The following is a 22,758-nucleotide window of genomic DNA, read 5'->3' as shown; positions in this document are numbered from 1 at the left end:
CCACTGTCGACAGCCTTGAAAATGGTTTTCCGTGCTTTCCCATTTTCACACCAGGCAAATGCTGGGGCTGTACCTTAATTAAGGCCACGGCCGCTTCCTTCCAATTCCTAGGCCTTTCCTCTCCCATCGTCGCAATGACATATCTGTGTCGGTGCGACGTAAAGCAAATAGCAAAAAAAACCATCTTGGGATTCCGATGCATTTGCCTTACACTACGAGCTATGGAGACCTCTTGGATGAACTGAAGAGGAAGAAAGAAGAAATATGGGAAGAATTCTACTCTACTGATGCGATAACGACAGAGTGGACAGATTGAGACATTCGGTGACCCACTTTGCTGTTCACGGGTTTCATCATAAGTGCTGCCAACGTAAGGCGTATCATGTACCAGATCTGCAATGTGTGTTCTTGTGGTGTGGCGGGATATGTGATAGATATCATGCCTCGCATTGTCAGGAAAGAAATATGTCCTTGACTGAACTAAGTAAGGAATAATTCATGTGTATATCCTGTAATTACTTTTGGCCATTCGCCGCATTAAACATTATTATAATTTATGACTCCGTGGATTGAGTTATACGTTTGCTGGGATTCAACTCGTTAAATAAATCACGCACCTCTCCTTATCTCGTCATGTCCTTATAACCATCCATCATTAAGATTTGTATTCTTTCTCTTTCAGTGAGATTCACATGATGAGTAAAATGTCAATGAAGAAAGATTTGGTTGTAAAGGAAATAAACTCACTGTTGGTAGTCGACAGAATTCATGGCCTCTTAAGATTCTCAAATACTACACAATTCATTTCCAAACCAATTTACATTCTGTCTAAGGTTACTCTGATCAAAATCAATAGCATACACTTTACTATTCAGGATTGAGGAGGAAAAAATAAAAACAAGATATTCATACACAGAATTGTGAGTAGAGTAAAAATGTAATATTAAAACATTGTTGTAAGATCCTGTAGATGTAAATTTTGTTTTACAAATTATTTGCATTATACCAAGAAATATATCATTAATAACTTCTATATTTAAAATTTTCTATAAAATTAAGATTTTAAAAGTTACACGTTACAAGCACCATCATTATTTTTTATCCAGTATATAACAGTTATATTAATTAATTTTAGGTTCTATATTAAATTCTTCCCTGTAACTCAAATGTTAGGCTAGTAAGGCTTGTGTAATCTGGTTAATATCGGCATACACAGCTTCGCTGATTTGGGAATATAACATTCTGGAAATCCCAGTCTGTAATCATGTTCGAGACCGGAAATGCAACTTGTATAAACAATATAGAATCAGTGGAACCTCAGATTGCGAGCATAATTCGTTCCGGTAACATGCTCGTAATCCAAATCGCTCGTATATCAAAGCACATTTTCCCATAAGAAACTATTGAAACTCGGATGATTCGTCCACAACACAAAAACATTTATTCGCATAACATTTCTAAAACAAAATATAACGTAAAACAATTAAACTCACTTTACCTTACAATAGAATCATTGTTGGTGTGAGGGAGACGAGAGATGACATGAGAAGAGTTACTGTGTAGCACGAATTTCACTAACGGAATCACTGCTATCGGTTGGCTCATTGGAAGTGTTTTCTTTTCGTGCAACTTTAACGAGGAACCTGTCCAATGACTGTTGCTTTTGCCTCTTTTTGAGGATTTCACGAAAATGTGACATTGCATTGTCATTGAACAGATTCATCTACTGTAATCATCTCCTTCTTCCGACCGAATTCCTTTTTAGCCTTCCTTTCGTTCACAGGGCCCATCGTTGCAGAACAGTTATATCCCAGATGACATAAACAAAACATGTACACTCGTACGGTGTTGACTATGCGAGCGAGGCACGCTAACTGAAGTTCAGCGCGGGAAATGATTACACACACTTTCCCAGGAGAGAAGGTGGCAGGGGGAGGGGTAAAAAGGCACAGGGGAGGTGAAAACGTACGTAATCGTGACGCTCGTATTGCGAAACCTCACTCGCTTATCAAGTCACAACTTATTTAAAATATTTGCTCGTGTTGCAAAACACTCGTAGACCAAGTTACTTGCAATCCGAGGTTCCACTGTATTATGGAGAGGTAGTGCTATTCATTTGTTCCAATTATTTATAACCCCATAGGAAGTAAGAACTTTTCCAATATTCCTATAGCGCACAGTACCATAGAACAGATGATGCCCAGTAGACTGTCAAAATAGAGCTTGTATTATAGCGACTTGATATATTGTAAGCTCACGAGGAGAAAGGGACGTTTCGAGTCTTGTAAACACGGACTCGGTACGACATAACATACGTGTATATTCTGTTTGTCATACTCTATACTCATCTTTTGTTGTACTTACATGGTACTTTCGCATTCACGGACGCTATATATCGTCCGGAAAACGTTCAAGTCATGCGATAATTATGGAACTTGGTTTTCAATTTTGAGGTCAAAGTGAATACCGTCTATGGACTTAATTAATCAAATTAATCAATCACTACTGATCTGCATTTAGGACAGTCACCCAGGTGGCAGATTCCCTATCTGTTGTTTTCCTAGCCTTTCTTAAATGATTGCAAAGAAATTGGAAATTTATTGAACATCTTTCTTGGTATGTTATTCCAATCTCTAACTCCCCTTCCTATAAACCAACATTTTCCCCAATTTGTCATCTTGAATCCCAACTTTATCTTTATATTGTGATTTTCCCTACTTTTAAAGACGTATTCGTCTACTAATATCATTCCACGCCATCCCTCCACTGACATCTCGTAACATACCACTTAGTCGAGCAGCTCGTCTCCTTTCTCCGAAGTCTTCCCGGAGCAAACTTTGCAACATTTTTGTAACGCTACTCTTTGTCGGAAATCACCCAGAACAAATCGAGCTGCTTTTCTTTGGATGTTTTTCTAGTTTCGAATCAAGTAATCCTGGTGAGGGTCCCACACATTGGAACCATACTCTAGCTGGTGTCTTACCAGAGACTTATATGCCCTCTCCTTTACATCCTTACTACAACCCCTAAATACCCACATAACCATGTGCAGAGGTCTGTACCCTTTATTTAATCCCATTTCTGTAACTACCCCATTGAAGATCTTTCCTTATTTAACACCTAGGTACTTACAATGATTCCCAAAGGGAACTGTCACCACATCAACGCAGTACATAAAACTGAGCGGACATTTCCTATTATGAAACTCACAACCTGACTTTTAACCCCGTTTACCATCGTGCCATTGCCTGCTGTTCATCTGAGAACGGGAGCCTATCAACAGAAGTGACAACAATTCAGCAGATTTCAGTTTTAATCACGGAAGATACTAGGAAACAGTGTAAATAATAGGTTGTATATGGCACAAAAAATCATATTCCAGAAAAGAGTGTTATGGCGATGGTGGGGGTTTCCAGCGCCTCATTTACTTATTTACTTGAAGACTATTGAAAAAACCGCCTGAAAACTCTCTAATATTAATCTAGATATAATATGTTGGAGAAGTGACCTTTATATGTGTTATGTTGATTTGTTTCAGAGTGGTCCAGGGAAGTGTAGATACTCTTGGATAGTCAATATTAATTGAACAAAATGACATACTGTTACAATTCGTGCACGGGGGGAAGGTTATTTTAAGTGTTCAAAGTGACCCCCATTAACAGCCAAACAACGTCCATGCCCCTGAACTGCTGAACGAGCTTCGGCTGTCAGTGTAGCCGGTGTGATAGCCACACAGGACGCCTCGATGGTTTCTCGTAGCTCGTTCAGTGTAGCTAATAATAATGGCGTATGGCCTTCGTAGCGGCCTTGTACAGGTCCTTTTCTAGTAGACGGCCTATTAGGCGACCTGCATGTCTTTGAAGATGAGGGCCCTACCTAGGATGATTTCTAATGTTGAATCGAATCGAACCCGGGACCTCCTGAACTGAAGGCCAGTACGCTGACCATTCATCAGTGTAGCTGGCCTCTGTCGATAAAAATTTTTCTAGGTCCCCCCATAGGTAGAAGTGAAGAGGTGTAAGATCTGGAGAGCGTGGTGGGCACTCAACAGTCGTACCACTTCAGTACGGCCTTGCGTTGCACAAACGACAATCTCGCTTCATTCATTGCTGCACTGTCATCTGCTGGAAAATGCGCGCCAGGATTGTCACGCCGTTCACGTGACCATCATCTGTTGTGAAAACATTGGGCTACCCTAGCGTGCGAGAATTGCACCGAAGTGCCATTTTGTTCCAAAGATATTAACTATCAAAGATTGTCTACATATTTTTAGACCTCTCTGTATGTAGATAGAGAGATTAACATTATATTCTTTCCAAACTAATGTTCAACTTTGCCGTGATTTCCTGCCGTATTTGTTCTTGTCAACAGATACGCAGCTAAGATCACGCAAAGAGTCTGGATTTCGTCAGTTCATGATCCACCCCGTAGATGTTTCTTTCAAGGTATATGCGTTCTGTAAATTTGTTGCACTGGCATCCAAATAGTTCTTTTATGTTTAATGTAAATGATTCACACTGGGAGTGGGAATATATATTTATGATTAATTCAGCTAAAAGTATATGTGTTGGGAAGTCACTAATTCCAGCAATAATAAATTTTCCAAGTAGTTTGTTTTTGTAGTAATGATTAAAATCGCCCCCATTACAAACTTATATCCAATAAATGTCAAGTTGACTGGCCAGTAATTATTCACTTTATGTTTGTCTTAGTTTCCTTTGTACACAGAGGCTTCTTAAATTGTGAATACTGAATAGTGAATACTTCCTTCGAATGTATTCCCATACATTTTTTCAGGACTCCAGAAGCATAGAGAACGTTCGACAATTTGATTTTTAATACTACCATTATATGTAGCAGTTGTGTCTAACCACAAATCACAGAAGAAAATTACTCTAAATTTCTCTAAATTGAAAACAGTTCATACACAGTGTAATGGTATAGTGGCAATACTTACATATAATTATGATGATACTTATAATATTTGTCGTCCCGCCTGAATTGTCCTTGCTAAACATCATGCCAATTAACACTATTGTCGTTATAGCATATAACACCAGCATGATTAACATACACCAGATCCATGGCTGAATGAGACAAGAGTTTTCCTACAACAAAGTAAGAAGAATTAATTCAGTACGCGCGTACATAAATCTAAGACTTAGTGTGAAACTGAGTAACTAGAAATCTTGATAATATTAAATGTTAAATACAGTGGCGCAGAAGGCCTCCGCGTCCGCTATTTTATAATAAGGCCTGGGTGAAGCAAATCAGCCAGCTCCAACGGCGGGTGAATCACCAAGTTACATCCCCCACCCGCTCGTCCTTACGAACAACCAGTCAGAGACGAGACGGGCACGCAGTGGCTAGCGCGCTATCGACCCCACTGCTGCTAAATTGTGTCCCCCGTGGCGGCGTAGAAGTGATGAGAATTCTGAACCCAGAGCTTTCAATCCCCTCAACGTCCAGCGGCTTCTCCTCGTCCGAAGGATATCGCAGAGCCAGCCTCTCTATAAAAAGTCAGACGGGCGGGCGCGAGGTACTTCATTGTGTGAACACAATCAGTAACCAACTATCGTCCCAATCAATTAATCAATCAATCTCCAATGATCTGCATTTAGGGCAGTAGCCCTCTTGTTTACATAGACTTTACTTATATAATTGTAAAGAATTTGGATATTTGTTGAACATTTCCCTCGCTAAATTATTCAAACCCTAACTTCGCCTCCTATGAACAAATATTTGCCCGAATTTGTATGCTTGAATTCCAATTTTATCTTCATATTGTGATCTTTCCTACTTGTAAAAACACCATTGAAACTTATTCGTCCACTAATGCATTCCTCGCCATCTCTCCACTGGCAGCTCGAAACATATAACTTAGTCGAGAAGGTCGCCTTCTTTCTCCCAAGTCTTCCCAGGTCAAACTTTGCTACATTTTCATAACGCTACTATTTTGTCGGAAACCACCCAGAACAAATCGAGCTGTTTTCTTTGGATTTTACAGATTCCAAATATTAAAAGAATATAATATTACACAAGATCAATAATATTAAAAAGGAAGCGTTCTGACAGCTAGCGCAGCAGGGGGTTTTCTGTAGCGCCGTAGCTGAGGACTGAAAGGTCTGGCAACTAAAAGTGGACAACAGGCTCGTCTCCATAGCGACTGTTGAGGGTCCACTCACGTTTACATCGTAACCATACCCCCACGCCCTTCTGTCCATCCAGGTAGACAGAAAACGGACTTCTTTTAATACTATGACTATAAGAGCGAAGAGTTAAGTTCAGTTCAGTGAGTGACTGTGTTGAGCACAGAAGCGCGCGTTTGAACCAAGCGACGTGCGACACGGTGTGTGCAAATTCTGCACCACGTACAGACTTGTGGTGACTGTCTTGCGCGCGCATAAACTGTAGACTGTACGCTCACTAAAGTTGTTCAGTGGATTCATTCGTGAACTGCCCTAGGGTTCGACTGACAGTTTTAGAAGTGTATGTATTGTAACTGCTTTTCACTCATAAGTATCGAGAGTGAAATACTTGTGTGGTTGAACATTGATAACGCAGAGGAAACACGAACTGAGCAATTGTGTTTAAGTAGTCATTCTTCTTATTCTTCTTATTCTTCTTCTTCTTCTTAATGTGCCATCTTCTAGCGAAGGTTGGCGGTCAACATGGCGATCTTGAATTTGGATGCAGCGACACGGAACAGAGACATTGTTTCCAACCCATACCAGTCTACGAGGTTCTTCATCCATAGAGTTCGTCGTCTACTAGGACTCCTACGTCCTTCTATTCTTCCTTGTTTAACAAGCTGAAGGATTCTGTACTTATCATTCCGCATTATATGGCCGAAGTATTCCAGCTTCCACCTTTTAATGGTCAACATGACTTCAGTCTTCTTTCCAAGTCGATCCAACACCTCGGAATTCCAGATTCTGTCTGTCCACGAAATGCGAAGCATCCATCTGTACACCCACATTTCGAATGCTTCCAGTCTTTTTCAGATGGTTTGAGTAAGTGCCCAGCCTTCCATTCCATAAAGTAACGTGGGAAAGGCGTAAGCACGGACCAGACGGAGCCTTAGGTTTAGTTGTAGGTTGCGGTTGTTGAGCAGTTTATTCATCTGCATGAAGATGCTTCTCGCATGTTCAATGCGGACCCGTATTTCTTGGCTGCAGTCCCATTTCTGGTTGAGGTAACATCCTAGATACTGGTATTGGTGAACCCTAGCGATGGGCTCATTGTCGAGAGTGAGCTGCACGTGGACGTCTTGCCGTTTACTGACGACCATGAACTGGGTTTTCTTAATGTTTATCATCAGTCCTCTGTTGTTGCAAGCAACATTCACTTTGTCTAATAATACTTGTCTTCTGCGTTGTCATTACTAATAATTATTAATAAATAAATCGTAGAGTAGACGCCACCTGTTAAGTACTTATTTATCTGTTACCCAGCCATCACACAACAATACAAATGTCTTGATATTTCACATATTAATGAAAGCAAAGAGTGTTTTTCTCGAAACCAGAACATGTCACATACAGGAAATATTTATGGAACATGTTCAGAATGTTCGTTAAATATAAGCAAAGTTGCGTTATACGTCTTCATGATATTAAATAAACCGAAGAAGGTAATATGAAGTTACATTGTTTTGTTTGGCTTTACAAAGATATACAATATTTTTTTAATAATCTCCCTTACTGCTATCCCTACACTTAATAACTTTTAACTGATATGCAGAAATGGTGGCATTGGGTAAGATGTTTCTATCACATTAATATTTATTTATAATCAAAGTTCTTGAGCAATATGTTTATTGCGTATGGAATAGTTATGAAATCATTGTATATTACATAGAAGATTGCTTGAAAAATTGTTGCGATTTTTTCCCACTAAGTAGGAGAAGGAATTTACTATTGATTGTTGTAAAATTCTAAAAATTAGAATATTTGAAGTTACGTCATTTTTACACTAAGACTTCACAATAACCGAGTTTGAATTAGTGTGAATGAACAGTCTAGAGAGCACTTTTGTACAATACCACACATTATGGTGTTGTAAGCTACAACCTCAGGCTTCTTAACAGTGCAATTGTGATCCCAGATAAAAAGAGCGTGCAGACAGAATCTTCTAAATTAATATATAAAATGGAGGGTTTGAAAAATGGAAGAATAAATACCGAATAAAAGGGAAATTCAAAGATTCTGGAAAACCATGTATGACTTGGATATCAATGACAGAGAGTTGGTTAGAAAGGATGTTCATTTCAAAATAATTTCTACGGTGTGTACTTTTATAAAAATACAATTCTCCTAAATGTTTTGCACTTTTCTTATTAACTGAAACGTGAATCCTTTTCAATATTTAAATTTCAGAAGCAATAAAAGCTTATAAAACTTATCTACGTAATTAATTATTCAGTTTGTCTTATTTTCCCACAAATTTACAATTCTTGACTTACGGGGTTTTAAAAATAACCATTTCAATTCTACTTACGAAGAGAACTCCGATGAACAGCATAATGCCTGCAATGAGGAATACTATGGAAAACACCAGATGGACTATGCCTAATTCATTCGCTGTGAACAAGAAAAGAAACAATCTCATTAAGCACAAGTAATAACAATGTTCCTTACTGTCTATAGTAGACTCCGCATTATCCGAGCCTGCCAAACACCTTCGATCATTAGTGCTCAAATTTTCCAGCTGTCTCCCCCCACACCTACCCCCTGGTAAAATCTACAAATCACATGCCCTCACCCCGCCCCCCATACCATTACCTATAACCGCTGTCTTTCTGAGGTACAGGCCGTACTGTAGCTCTGACGACGTCACGCGAAGAGACGAACTGTTAAATCTGTCCGACCCGTGCAGTGCAAGGACAAGATACATCTGTACCTTGTAATTATGAAATATTCACAAATGTTGTATTAATATTACAGGTGAGATCACTAACACCTGTAATCGCATCATAACTCGAGTCAGGTCTATGTAATTTTAGGAAAAGTAGGTTTGAGGTGCGAACTACGCGGTCAAAGTTTGAGTGATTTATTCGTCAATGTACCCAACAAACAATTATCATGTATCAACGCAAATATGGAGACAACAAACGTGTAATGATAATAATAATAATAATAATAATAATAATAATAATAATAATAATAATAATAATAATAATAATAATAATAATAATAATACTTTACCTCCATACCTCTAGATGGCCATAAATACAGTAGCTTTCTTGGGTTTTTTCTTCACACTTCTGGCACTATCCCTCGAAGACTTTCTTGAGACCCTTTCTTCCACACAAACATTTGTATCATTTTTATTCAGGAATAACCCACGGTTTCCCAAATATTAATGCACTCATCAGCAAGATCTGTTAGTTACTTCCCACATTCACGAAAATTGCCGGGGAATTGTTTTTACTCGCATTTATTTGTGGGGAAAAGGCAGTGCTTACTCAATATTACTAAACCAAGAAATAACTATATACAGGTTCAAATGGTTACTATCCTCATTTATGCTTGTTCTGCATCAACAATAAAACGCCCTGGTGTAAATCTGTGTAAAAAGAAAGTCAAAAGCAGAACTCATCATCAGCTCTGGAAAATGAGTGAAACATACTCATTTATTCTTCGTAACAGGTACATTTTTGGTTGCTATTTTCGTTTTCCATGAAGGTAACCTGCCCTCATACGAAGAAAATGAATATATTAATGTATATTTACTTTTATAGTTGTATTTTCTCCGTGGTTCGTACAAGTTCTTAGCATTGTGGCAAATGCGAAATTTCAAACACTGTATTTATATTTGCAACACATTATATCTCCACAAGAACGTGTTATACGATGACAATTAAATGAATAAATTCAACGTGAAGTATTACGTCCCTTGAATTTATATCACAGACCACGTGAGGATACCACACCTAATCTAAACTATGACGTCTCATGATCTCAGTAACAGCTGTTTACGTATATCCTGATGTGATAAATTTAAAGAACAAACATGCAATATACTTAAATATAAATTTCTGTCGCCATTAATGGTTTCACGGCCCGTAATTATAGACATGATGGTGTGTAGGCTTTTCGGATTATGCCGTGTCAAGAAAATAAGGTGAAATCCTTTACGTTTCACAGAGAAACTGTGCTCTGCGTCCTCAGAAGAAATCTCGACTGTCCACGAGAAAAGCTTCTTGAACAATGAGAAATTTTAATTTGGACGTTATAATAGAAGTGGAAATGGTACGTTCATTCTCCACCAGATGGCTCCCAGGACGTGGCACAACGCTAGCGTTCGAAGCGGAAGCTGACCGAACCATCACAATCAGACTAAGCGGTTCACATAACGTGTTTGCGTAACATATGACAGGTGCAAGACATAGACATAAGCCTGGAATGAAACATCTGGCGACGAGGAACGTACGAATTTGGAAAACACTGAGACGAAATAACAACAGTGAAGGGACAGGGAAGGGAAATACCTACGTAAATTCTTAATGGCTGGCAACCAGGTATTACTTAATTGATAGCCGGTGTCCCTGTTGAAATTGTTAGAATTTTTACGTATTTCCACAGCTTCCTGTATAATCCTGGACCTGTAGTGTCTAGTGTGGGTAAGAGCTCGAGCATCTTGGAACATGACATCAAGACCCGACGATAGAGCGTGCTCAGCTATTGCCGATTTGTCAGGTTGGTTGAGACGAATATTACGTTCATGTTCTTTGATGCGGGTACCAATGGACCGGCATGTTTGGCCGATGTATACTTTACCACACGTACAGAGTATTTCATATACCCCAGGATGTAAAAGTGAGGACAATTTGTCTTTGGTTTTACCCAGACTGTGAGCAATTTTAGTGGCGGTGCCGGACACGGTTTTTATATTGTGTTTGCGGAGGACCTTGGCAATTCGATCTGTGGTGTTATGAATGTAAGGCAGGTAGGCAGTTCCCTTCACTTTTTCCTTCTGTGAGCTTTGCTTGGTCGTTTCTCTGGGATGTAGGGCTCTATGAATCTGCAGATCGCTGTAACCATTACACTTGAACGCGACTTTGAGCGTGTCTGTCTCCATATGGATATGTGATGGCTCACAAATTCGTCTCGCCCTCTTGGCGAGTATCGTGAGGATGCCTTGTTTTTGTTTGGATGGTGGTGAGAATCTGCATGAAGATAGCGATAACATTTCCATTGCCGTCTTTCAGCTCCTTTCCGCACAACGGGTCACATATTATAGCACCGCCCTTGTAATATACAGGCCGTACTGTAGAAACCGCGCTAAGCCCATGAGCGGATCAATTGAGGCGAGCTAAGCGAATGTTACAAATTATACTTGCGAATGTAATTCAAATTCGCAGTTGCCACAATGCTAAGAACTTGTGCGAACCACGGAGAAAATACAACTATACAAGTAAATATATATTAATATATTCATTTTCTACGTATGAGGGCAGGTTGCCTTTATGGAAAACGAAAATCGCAACCGAAGTCGCGTTCAAGGGCAACGGTTACAGCGATTTGCAGATTCATAGAGCCCTACATCCCAGATAAACGACCAAGCAAAGCTCACAGAGGGAAGAAGTGAAGGGAACTACCTACTTGTCTTACATTCACAATACCACAGTTCGAATTGCCAAGGTCCTCCGCAAACACAATATAAAAACCGTGTTTGGAACCGCCACTAAAATTGCTCACAGTCTGAGTAAAACCAAGGACAAATTGTCCCCACTTTTACATCGTGGGGTATATGAAATACCTTGTACGTGCGGTAAAGTATACATCGGCCAAACATGCCGGCCCATTGTTACCTGTATCAAAGAACATGAACGTAATATTCGTCTCAACCAACCTGACAAATTGGGAATAGCTGAACACGCTCTATCGTCGGGTCATGATGTCATGTTCCAAGATCCTCGAGCTCTTACCCACACTAGACACTACAGGTCCAGGATTATACAGGAAACTGTGGAAATACGTAAAAATTCTAACAATTTCAACAGGGACACCGGCTATCAATTAAGTAATACCTGGTTGCCAGCCATTAAGAATTTACGTAGGTATTTCCCTTCCCTGTCCCTTCACTGTTGTTATTTCGTCTCAGTGTTTTCCAAATTCGTACGTTCCTCGTCGCCAGATGTTTCATTCCAGGCTTATGTCTATGTCTTGCACCTGTCATATGTTACGCAAACACGTTATGTGAACCGCTTAGTCTGATTGTGATGGTTCGGTCTGCTTCCGCTTCGAACGCTAGCGTTGTGCCACGTCCTGGGGGCCATTTGGTGGCGAATGAAGGTACTGCTTTCCACTTCTATTATAACGTCCAAATTAAAAGTTGCCATTGTTCAAGAAACCTTTCTCGTGGACAGTCGAGATTTCTTCTGAGGGCGCAGAGTACAGTTTCTCTGCAAAACGTTAAGAATTTCACCTTATTTTCTTGACACGACATAAGCCCAAAAGCCTATACACTATCATTTCTATAAATTTCTGCCTTTCAACAGTCACAATTATCGAAAGAATGTACCCAAACCTTTTGAATTACATTTGCAAGTACATACAATTTGTAACATTCGCTTAGCTCGCCTCAATTGATCCGCTCATGGGCTTAGCGCGCCTTCTACAGTACGGCCTGTATATTACGAAGGCAGTGCTATAATACGTGACCCGTTGTGCAGAAAGGGTCCGAAGGACGGCAATGGAAATTTTACATCGGAGGTGAACAAAAGTGTCTGGGGTGTAGAAATTGCAATTCTATTTTTTGACTTCTTGAGCTACCTATGGATATTTTTAGCAAAATAAGTTACGCAGCAGTTCAAGTCTGCACCACTCGGTGACATGAAAACGTTGTACAATTGGTAAGAAAATTAGTGACAGCCGTAATTACGGTTTGTTCTTTTTTCTCAAAATACAGTTTTCTTAACAGCAACAGTCCATACTAATATCCGAATCCGACAAACACCTTTGATCATTAGTGCCCAAATTTTACAGCTGCCACCCCCTCCCCCACCTCCTTAATAACCTCCGCAAATACGATACCCTCACCGCGCCCCCATACTTGTATAAACTGTTATTTGTTTGCGTTCAGTATCGTATGCCAATTTTAGAACCACAAAAAGTCAAAAATGAAAAATCTGGCTTAAATGCATTTCCTCGCAAAGATCACATGTTTATGTTCTGCTATTAATAAGAATGAGATGTGTTTTAATAATAATTCTACTTGCTTTACAACCCACTAACTATTTTTACTTTTTTCGGAGACGCAATGGTGCCACAATTTTGTCCCGCAGGAGTTCCTTTAAGTGCCAGTAAATCTACCGACACGAGGCTGACGTATTTTAGCACCTTCATATACCAGCGGACTGAGCCAGGAACGAACCTGCTAAATTGGGGTCAGAAGATCAGCGCCTCAACCGCCTGAGCCACTCAGCCCGGTGAGAGAGTTTGTTTGTTTGTTTGTTTGTTTGTTTGTTTGTTTGTTTGTTCTGGACAGGGTCCGAAACTACCGGTACGATTGAGTTGAAACCTGGTGAGGATATATGTTAAAATACCGAGTCGCGGAAGGGATACTTTTATTTTGATATATTTCACCGTTCCGAACTATTAGAGGATTTTACATGGGTATGTCCCTAATTTGAGGAGGCCTACGTTTCGCCCTACATCAACTAAAGTGACAGGTAAACGGTTGGCCCTATCGAGAAATGAAGCACACCGCATGACCTTGAAATTAAATGTTCTAGAGGAAACGTCATGTGCATTTTCTTCTTTACTCCAATGGTTTTCGAGAAAATTCAGCTTCTTGCGATTTAGGCTGCGGTTGCCTTCACGAATGAATAGTCTTCAACCATTTCCGCGTGTAAGTCGTTCGTTTGTTAACAAGTGAGCTTAGGAATGTTTTTTTTTGTTATTTGTTTAACGTCGCGCCGACACAGATAGGTCTTATAGCGACAATGGGATAGGAAAGTCCTAGGAATGGGAAGGAAGCGGCCGTGGCCTTAAGTAAGGTACAGCCCCAGCATTTGCGTGGTGAGAAAATGGAAACCACGGAAAACTATCTTCAGGGCTGCTGACAGTGTGGCCCACTATCTCCCGGATGCAAGCTCACAGCTGCGCACTTCTAACCGCACAGCCAACTCACCCGGTAACTTAAGAATGAGCGCACCGTTGAACCAAAAGCGTTTGGATTCGTCAGTTGTATTGTTGATAGTGCTGAGCGTGCTTATCCATATTTGAGAACTGCTGTGGGATGCTCCTATATTCATCACTGCAGTAGTAGCATGACGAATATAAGATCATGAGTGAGGACTCAGCCATTATAGCATGGTAGTTCGTAGTCCCGCCACTGCAAGCGATTATGTCCAACACGTGCTCCAGTAGTTCCGGCAAGCCGGGTATAGAGAAGTGCGGGAGACATGACTGTGCGAGATATTTCAGTGAATAAGTTGAATTTTCTTTGCCTTCAGTTCCTAAACTCAGTTCATTGTGTGTTGTGTACTTCAAGCATATATAGTATCTGGCTTGATTCATTTAATAGTTCAGCATGCCGTACTGTAAGTCAGACTATCGTAGAGTAGTTAATGATATACGATTTATTTATTTTTACCACCGAAGGATAGAAACCAATTTGACGAGTTGACGCGTAATAGAAGAATTTGTCATCTTCATTTCTCCGATGATTTGATAGTAAAATCAGATAATTTTATAGTGAATGATGAGGAAATGGATATCTCTCGTGTGAGATAGAATTTACGTGCAGGATCAGTGCCTCACATTTTCCCTAATTTGCTGCCAAATCTTCGCCCAATTTTTTGAAAGTCCAGTATCAGACAAATTGAGTTGTAAGTAGAGTGTTACCTTTAAAACGTTCATGGGTGTTTGTTTAATATGCTGGGAGTTGTGTGCTCTTTATCTGTATATGTACACTCCAGTAACCCGTGCTTTCCGCAACATATAATGACGGCCGTAGCTCTTATTTCCATGTACGATATTTTCCAGTGTACCCTGCCGTGGTGTTTTAATTGGAATCTCCCATACACTTATCTGTTACGGAATAATACGTTTCCTCTGGCATCATTCCTTAGACCAATAATTGGTCGGTACTGTTGAGCTTGCCCACTCGAACGCTGCCTGGCGGGACGCGCTTCAACTCCAGTTGTCCTCACTGTTGTTTGTCCAACCCTTGTCCCGTTTCCCTACGGGGTCGGGTATGAGGTGAGATGAATTTGTCGTGGCGGTTTTTTATGACCGGATGCCCTTCCTGACGTCAACCTCATCAGAGGAGTTAATGAGAGATGAAATGAATGACGTGATATATGATAGTAGGGAGAGGGTGAAACCCGGTGCCGGCACATAGCCTACTCCTGTCGAATAGCACCAAGGGGTCTGCTCAAGGCTTAACGTCCCCATCCGACGGACGAATCACCATCAACAGCGTCATATGCCCTCACTCCATACGGGAACTGCGGAGAGGTTTGGAATTTAATCCAGGCTTTTGGCACGCAATCTAGTGATTAGAAATTGTATACCACCATCTCCCGTACCCTGCCGGCCAACATTCTGATGGTGAAAACTTTTTCGACCAACGGGACTCGAACCGGCTAACCTCGGTGTCAGACCGTTTTTAGACTTCAGCGCCTTAACGATCATGGCCACCAGGCGGGCATCCAGTTGTCCTCATTATTCTTATATTCGTCATGGTAGTAGTATTAAAAGAGCGGAGTTGACACAGGGGCTAATGTGCAAGATGAAGGCCGCGCGCAGCTCCCTAGTGCCAAGGCTCCCGAGGCAAGATGGCCGCTATAAATTGGTTATGAGACTAACTTTAAGGAGCTGGGCCACGATCTAATGGTGATACATTGTTCTTATAGGCCTAACTTTGGAGAATCGCTTCAGGAGCTCACTATTATGACCTTGTAGTTATTGATAATATTTATAGGAAACCAATAATAGGAAAGGGGTGATGTATTTTTTGTTTAAGGAACACTCAAATTATCGTGGGGACGAACGTACAACAACATGAATAATTATCAGAGAGATAACATTAGAAGTCTTCAAAACATAAACAAAGTTCAAGGAGTTTATATACATATATTAATACTCGAGTCCAGGGATGCCAATTTTCCACAGATATTAAAAGGATTTGATACACTTACAGTTACCAGCGAAGCTACGCAGCTCACAGGACTCTACTTTTCACACGATTAAAATTGAAGGGAATGCAGGTAATTCACCAGTAGTAAAGAAAATAAAAAATAAAAGGAGGACAACATCACAACTTAATGGGCCCGAATGCCCGTAAAAGGTGAGTCTCACCCTGGGTCTATGTCTCGGACCCAAGCCATCGCGCTGCGAAGCCTCACATAACGTATGTCCTCCATCGCTGCTTAACTCGGTGTCAATCAAGGTTCTTAAACACTACTAAAGGTTGGGCCCAACGCGAGACGAGCTGCTATTGGTTAACGGAATGACGTCACAGAAGGAGCAAAGCAGCCAAGCCCATAGCGCGCAGTTCAGTAGGAATCAATCAATCAATCAATCAATCAATACTGATCTGCATTTAGGGCAGTCGCCCAGGTGGCAGATTCCCTATCTGTTGCTTTCCTAGCCTTTTCTGAAATGATTTCAAAGAAATTGGAAATTTATTGAACATCTCCCTTGGTAAGTTATTCCAATCCCTAACTCCCCTTCCTATAAATGAATATTTGCCCCAGTTTGTCCTCTTGAATTCCAACTTTATCTTCATATTGTGATCTTTCCTACTTTTATAGACGCCATTCAAACCTATTCGTCTACTAATGTCATTCCACGCCATCTCTCCGCTGACAGCTTGGAACATACCACTTAGTCGAGCAGCTCTTCTTCTTTCTCTCAATTCTTCCCAACCCAAACATTGCAACATTTTTGTAACGCTACTCTTTTGTCGGAAATCACCCAGAACAAATCGAGCTGCTTTTCTTTGGATTTTTTCCAGTTCTTGAATCAGGTAATCCTGGTGAGGGTCCCATACACTGGAACCATACTCTAGTTGGGGTCTTACCAGAGACTTATATGCACTCTCCTTTACATCCTTACTACAACCCCTAAACACCCTCATAACCATGTGCAGAGATCGGTACCCTTTATTTACAATACCATTTATGTGATTACCCCAGTGAAGATCTTTCTTTATATTAACACCTAGATACTTACAATGATCCCCAAAAGGAACTTTCACCCCATCAACGCAGTAATTAAAACTGAGAGGACTTTTCCTATTTGTGAAACTCACAACCTGACTTTTAGCCCCGTTTATCAACATACCATTGCCTGCTGTCCATCTCACAATATTTTCGAGGTCACGTTGCAGTTGCTCAGAATCTTGTAACTTATTTATCACTCTATAGAGAATAACATCATCCGCAAAAAGCCTTACCTCCGATTCCACTCCTTTACTCATATCATTTATATATATAAGAAAACATAAAGGTCCGATAACACTGCCCTGAGGAACTCCCCTCTCAACTATTACAGGGTCAGACAAAGCTTCACCTACTCTCATAACACCAGCAAACATTACAGTTTCTCAGAACTAAATGCAGACCAGACATAAAGTTTACTGCTGTTATAAGATTGAAAGAGAGTACAGCATAGTAAGTTTCATTATTTCTGTTACGAATAAGACGTAAATGTAACGTGACGGCACACTGACCAACGCTCGAAATTTATTAACACATCCAAGTTCCTCTATTTAGTTTGAGGAAGGCTACATGCTCTCAAATTTGTCAACATAAATATTTAGAGATACGAAATGTCTGTAATATTAAATGTTTACAGCAGAACTTCCGTAATGGAACTACCGCATGTTAACACACGATATATGACTCAATTCCGCAGGTATCGAGTTTAAAGCTTAACACATATTATAACAGCAGCAGAAGTAAGTTCATATTCGAAACCTTGGATATATTTCTACATTTTAAAATTAAAGAATAAGAAAGAACAGGAAAAACAATTAGAACACAGTCCTGTGGATCAGATGTCATGAAGTGGTTGCTTTTGAAGATAAAATCCACTGCCGTGCCTTTCGCCGATGAGCTGCTGTGGATCTTTCAGTCCTTGCCCGAATGTTCATTTGTCGTATGCGTACAAATGTTCTCGTCCTAACATACATTTTTACTATTTCAGGTGGTACAGCGGGGAATTTACGGCTAATTATTTGACACACTTTGCGTATAATATTAGGTATGCGTGACAGTTCAGCACGTCCGTGAGTGTCCGTGAAAATTAACTCGAATTCCTTTACTTGGTTTAGCCATTCTTCCGATAGAACGAGTAGACCTCCCCGAGATAACACTTCTATCCATCCCACAGGGGCTGTACCAGAAGATATGGAAAGCATTTCCCCAGTGGGATTTCCCATTGACCTATCATATTTTCTTCCACGGTAAGCGATGTAGCCGGCGAGGTACCGAAATCCCTCTGCTGAACAATCAGGTGTCGCTGTAGATTGCGGTGAATCATTAACGGCACGATTTCTATCGCAATGTCCCGAATTTCTGTCTCACCTTCAATCATGCGTAATGCTTCAGACATATCCGGCAGTAAATCTACAAGTTTAGATGTCAGTATCACATTATCAGTTTCTGAAATCACTGCAGCTTTATTGGATAACGGAATATTTTCTGAGTTCGCGCCCAGAAGTAACAGTCTCAATCTAAATTTCACCTCGGTTGGTAGCGGATGTTCATAGAAATGTCCGAGTCCTCTTATCTGAGAAAATAAATTTTGCAGACAGTCTTGGTTTAATCGAGCAGTCAAAATGTACTTTATGTTGAGATATTGGAGGTCACTAAAAAGGCCAAATACTGAACGGATGGTCTTCATAAAACCTTTCTGAAATGGGAGCAATTGACTCGATTTACCAACTCTCATTCGTTCACAGCATGTGTACAGCTGCCTTAGAATTCCTTCTTGGACCTGATGATCATTACCGTACCCAGTTGCGAGCTTTTTCTTATCATTAGGTGTTCTTGCATTGAGGATATCAAATGAGTCATTTAGAAGCTGGAAGAAGGAAGCAATATGTTCCTCACCAGGCATAAGACAGACAGCCAGTCACTGCACATCCAGGCATTTCGAACAGATATCATGTGCTTTAGCCTAACAAATTTAAGAAATTTTATTCACACTCAAGATTTTGCAAACTGACACGCAAATATATACCGTACACTACTATTTCACACGCAAATATATATTCTGCAATTATACTATGAACACAGAAATTTCATTCCAGCTACTATTAAACTCTTCACGCAACTGACGAAAAGAAAATAACTACACGAAAATACAGTACGCCACTATATAAACCAATAGCAATATACGGAAAGAAACTAACTATAGATATTACTTGGAAACCCTTTCTTTATAAGCAGACAGCGATAAAAAACGAAATAAGATACACGTGCGGTTGTATGCTACACAAGGTTCTTAAACACTATACAGTCACGGTGCTCCTTTGATGACGTCACGCGCAGGACGAGAGAAAACTAACATCTACTGCGCAGCCAATCTGGGCCACCCGTGGGTGTCAATGGCTTCACCAAGCCGGCTAAGGAGCGTACCCCAGGCGGCATACAAGCCGTGCGTTGATTGGCTGAGGCAGAGGAAGTGAACAGCCATCAGAAATTGAAGTGTTAGTTGCTAGGACGCAGCACCGTCCAGACACGGCACCTCCATACACACGGAGTCGTTGTAAATAAGACAAGATAGATTCTACATTCACATTCGATTCGCAGCTCAGCGCTCGTGCAGTGCAGTCCTGTAAGCACTAAGCTCCGGCTACCAAGAACCTAGCACCCAGAACGCTAGATACTCAGCCGCTAACTGCGATACCTACGCTCCAGTCAAGACATAGGGTTCTACCTGAGAGCCCCTTCACCACGGGAATAGGCCACCTGCAATACTGCCTATTTCAAATCAACAATTGCTAACTGCCACCAACAATAGGCAGAAACTGCAACCGCCTGCTAGCCAAGTTTACGGCAGGCCCAAGCAAATTTGTCAGAGCCCTCAGTGTGGTCACTGGTTCGAGGCTTGTCCCGTTGAGATACGGCAAAACTAAACCTGCTTCGACCGTGCCCACTGAGTGAGCACCTAACAGCGCGCCGGTCCTCTTATTGAGTTTGACCGTTACAGTGTTTTAACATAAACACCCAAGCTCCCCAGCCCATACCAGCCGTCAGGACCACCTTGGTGGACTGAGTAGCCAAGACACTGACGCTCCCATCTCCAACCATGTCCACGAAACCCCCAACCACTCCCAATCTCAAACAGCCATTAGAAATTCGCGCCAATAACCGAAATACCTGGTATGATCCTTTCATCTTTCCCATACCATATGAGGTCTACCTACACAGCGCCCGGCCCTTTCACCGCCAACGCATATACAGCCATCCAGCCAGTCATACAACATGTCCAGCTCTTGCAGGAGCTCTCTAACGGATGTATCATTCTATTCCCTATGGATATCGAGGGCAGCTATAGCGCCATATTTGAACATCTCAAAACTCAGAACATCCGTTACAGAGTGTGCTCTGGGTACGCGCCAGTCGCCGAAGCAGCTGCCCAAACTGAGCTGGACGCAACACATACAGAAACTCAAGCCAACCCTACACCACTAACATTCACTAAAATCTCACAAACTCACCCAAACCATGCACACCAGACAGCGCAGACAGACGACCCACCAATCATCACGGACTCCCCCCTCCCCCCCACCAGCATCCGAACCCGGGACTGAGACCCCATTAGTCTCACAACCGAGTACGGAAACACACTCCAGATACACTCAGACTAGGAGCAGGCGTAAAAAACCTGCCCCTAAGTCAAAGAAATCACCAACATCCAACACCAACACCACAGAGACTCGAACCCGCACCCCCTCCCACACAACACTCATCACACAGTGTTTCAATTGCCTTCGTCTGAACCACTCTGCAGCCTCGTGCTCAGAGGCTCAACGGTGTAATCGGTGTGGCGGTCCCCATCGTCACACTGAGTGCACTGTACCACGCAGCCAGCCGAGGTGCGCGAACTGCCAAGGCAGTCACGCCGCCTCATTTCCTGGCTGCCCGTTCCTGAAGAGGGCAATTCGGGACCATTACAGACACGCCAGGCACATACAAGCTCACCACAACACGTCACAGACACCACTCAGACACGACACTTTACACCACTCGAACCCAGGACCATCTACCAATGCATACACGAGCCAGCCCTGCCAAGCCTCCCACGCCCTGATCAGCCTACTCACCAAGCTAATAGCAATTCAGGATCAGCCTCTACTCCCCACTATGCCTGCCAAGCAACTGATCCTAAACTAAATCTCGCCCAGAAAACCGTCCCCGCCAAGTAACAAGCAGCAAGAACTTGCCCTCACTTCCAAACTAAAGTCTCCAAGCATCCCACCCCCGCCAAGTCAGCAAGAACATGCCCTCACTTCCTAAACTGCACAAGCACCTCACTCCCTAAAGCTCTAACAAAACACTGGAACACTCGGACACCGAGGCGGGTGCACTACAACGAACTGCCGCATTTCTTATGCTGTCTACTTCCAAATTTAAATGCTGTATTTTTCTAAATTTAAAGTACCAAAACCAGCCGATACACAGGAATATAAACATATTCCAGCGAACAATCCAGCGGCAAAGCCCGGTAAACCAAAGCAACACCGGGCGTGGTCAAAACATGGATGGGTGACCGTCCAAATTTGCCCTTGCCGCTGGCTCAAAGACAAATTTAGATATTTATTTAACATCCAGCCATGGCACACAACGAATAAGGTTGAATTTCACCATAATACCACACAACCGCACCCACGTAACAGTAAAACTTCCGCCATTTTTATTATTATTATTATTATTATTATTATCACCCAAATATATTTTATTCTTTTTATACTTATTTTCTTCAACAGGCCAGGTGAGGAGCGCGGCATAGCGCACCGGTACTGGCACCGCAACCGGCACCCCCTAAGGGGTGTCCAAACTGAAAATATGGGAAGACAAGATAGACCACTTTAATGGAATAATGGTAGAGTATATTGGCAAGAATCCGAGAGATACCAATTTCAAGGTTTACACATTAGGTAGGAGAATTGGCGAACCTTATTACTGCCATAAATTTATATCCGAAGCATAGCGCCGAGTTTTCCCTGATGTTGATAATCCGTCATGTTATGGTCCTTGACTACCTTTACAACAGCTGCTGTCTGTCAGCCAAATTGGTAACGTGGAACTCGGACCGGCCGCCTCAAGGAGTTTTAATTCAGGGAGGTTACGGAAAGGGAGATGGCGTGACTGTCTCAGTTTGGTTTAAACGGGAGGCGTGTACTGGTTGCCATAGTAACTGCCACGGGATCTACCACGCTGCAAGCCGTCAGAGCACGCAAGTTTTTTTAACCCGCAAGTGGTCGCTAGACAAAATGTAACGCGAGTGGTCGCGCGTGAGACTTTCTCTCATATTAAAATAAATATGACATTTTTCACAGTTTTGTGGGGCGTAAGGCTGAAATTTACCACTGAAATCAAAAACAAGTTCTACCTTACATATTTTAGATAAAAATGAAATAAAGAAAATGAAATGGCGTATGGCTTTTAGTGCCGGGAGTGTCCGAAGACAAGTTCGGCTCGCCAGGTGCAGGTTTTTTATTTGACTCCCGTAGGCGACCTGCGCATTGTGATGAGGATGAAATGATGATGAAGACGACACATACACTCAG

The sequence above is a fragment of the Anabrus simplex genome, chromosome 1 (genome assembly GCF_040414725.1).
Source record: "Anabrus simplex isolate iqAnaSimp1 chromosome 1, ASM4041472v1, whole genome shotgun sequence".
NCBI classification, from domain to species: domain Eukaryota; kingdom Metazoa; phylum Arthropoda; class Insecta; order Orthoptera; family Tettigoniidae; genus Anabrus; species Anabrus simplex.
The sequence above is the reverse complement of the archived record's forward strand: the minus strand, read 5'-3'. Positions refer to the sequence as shown.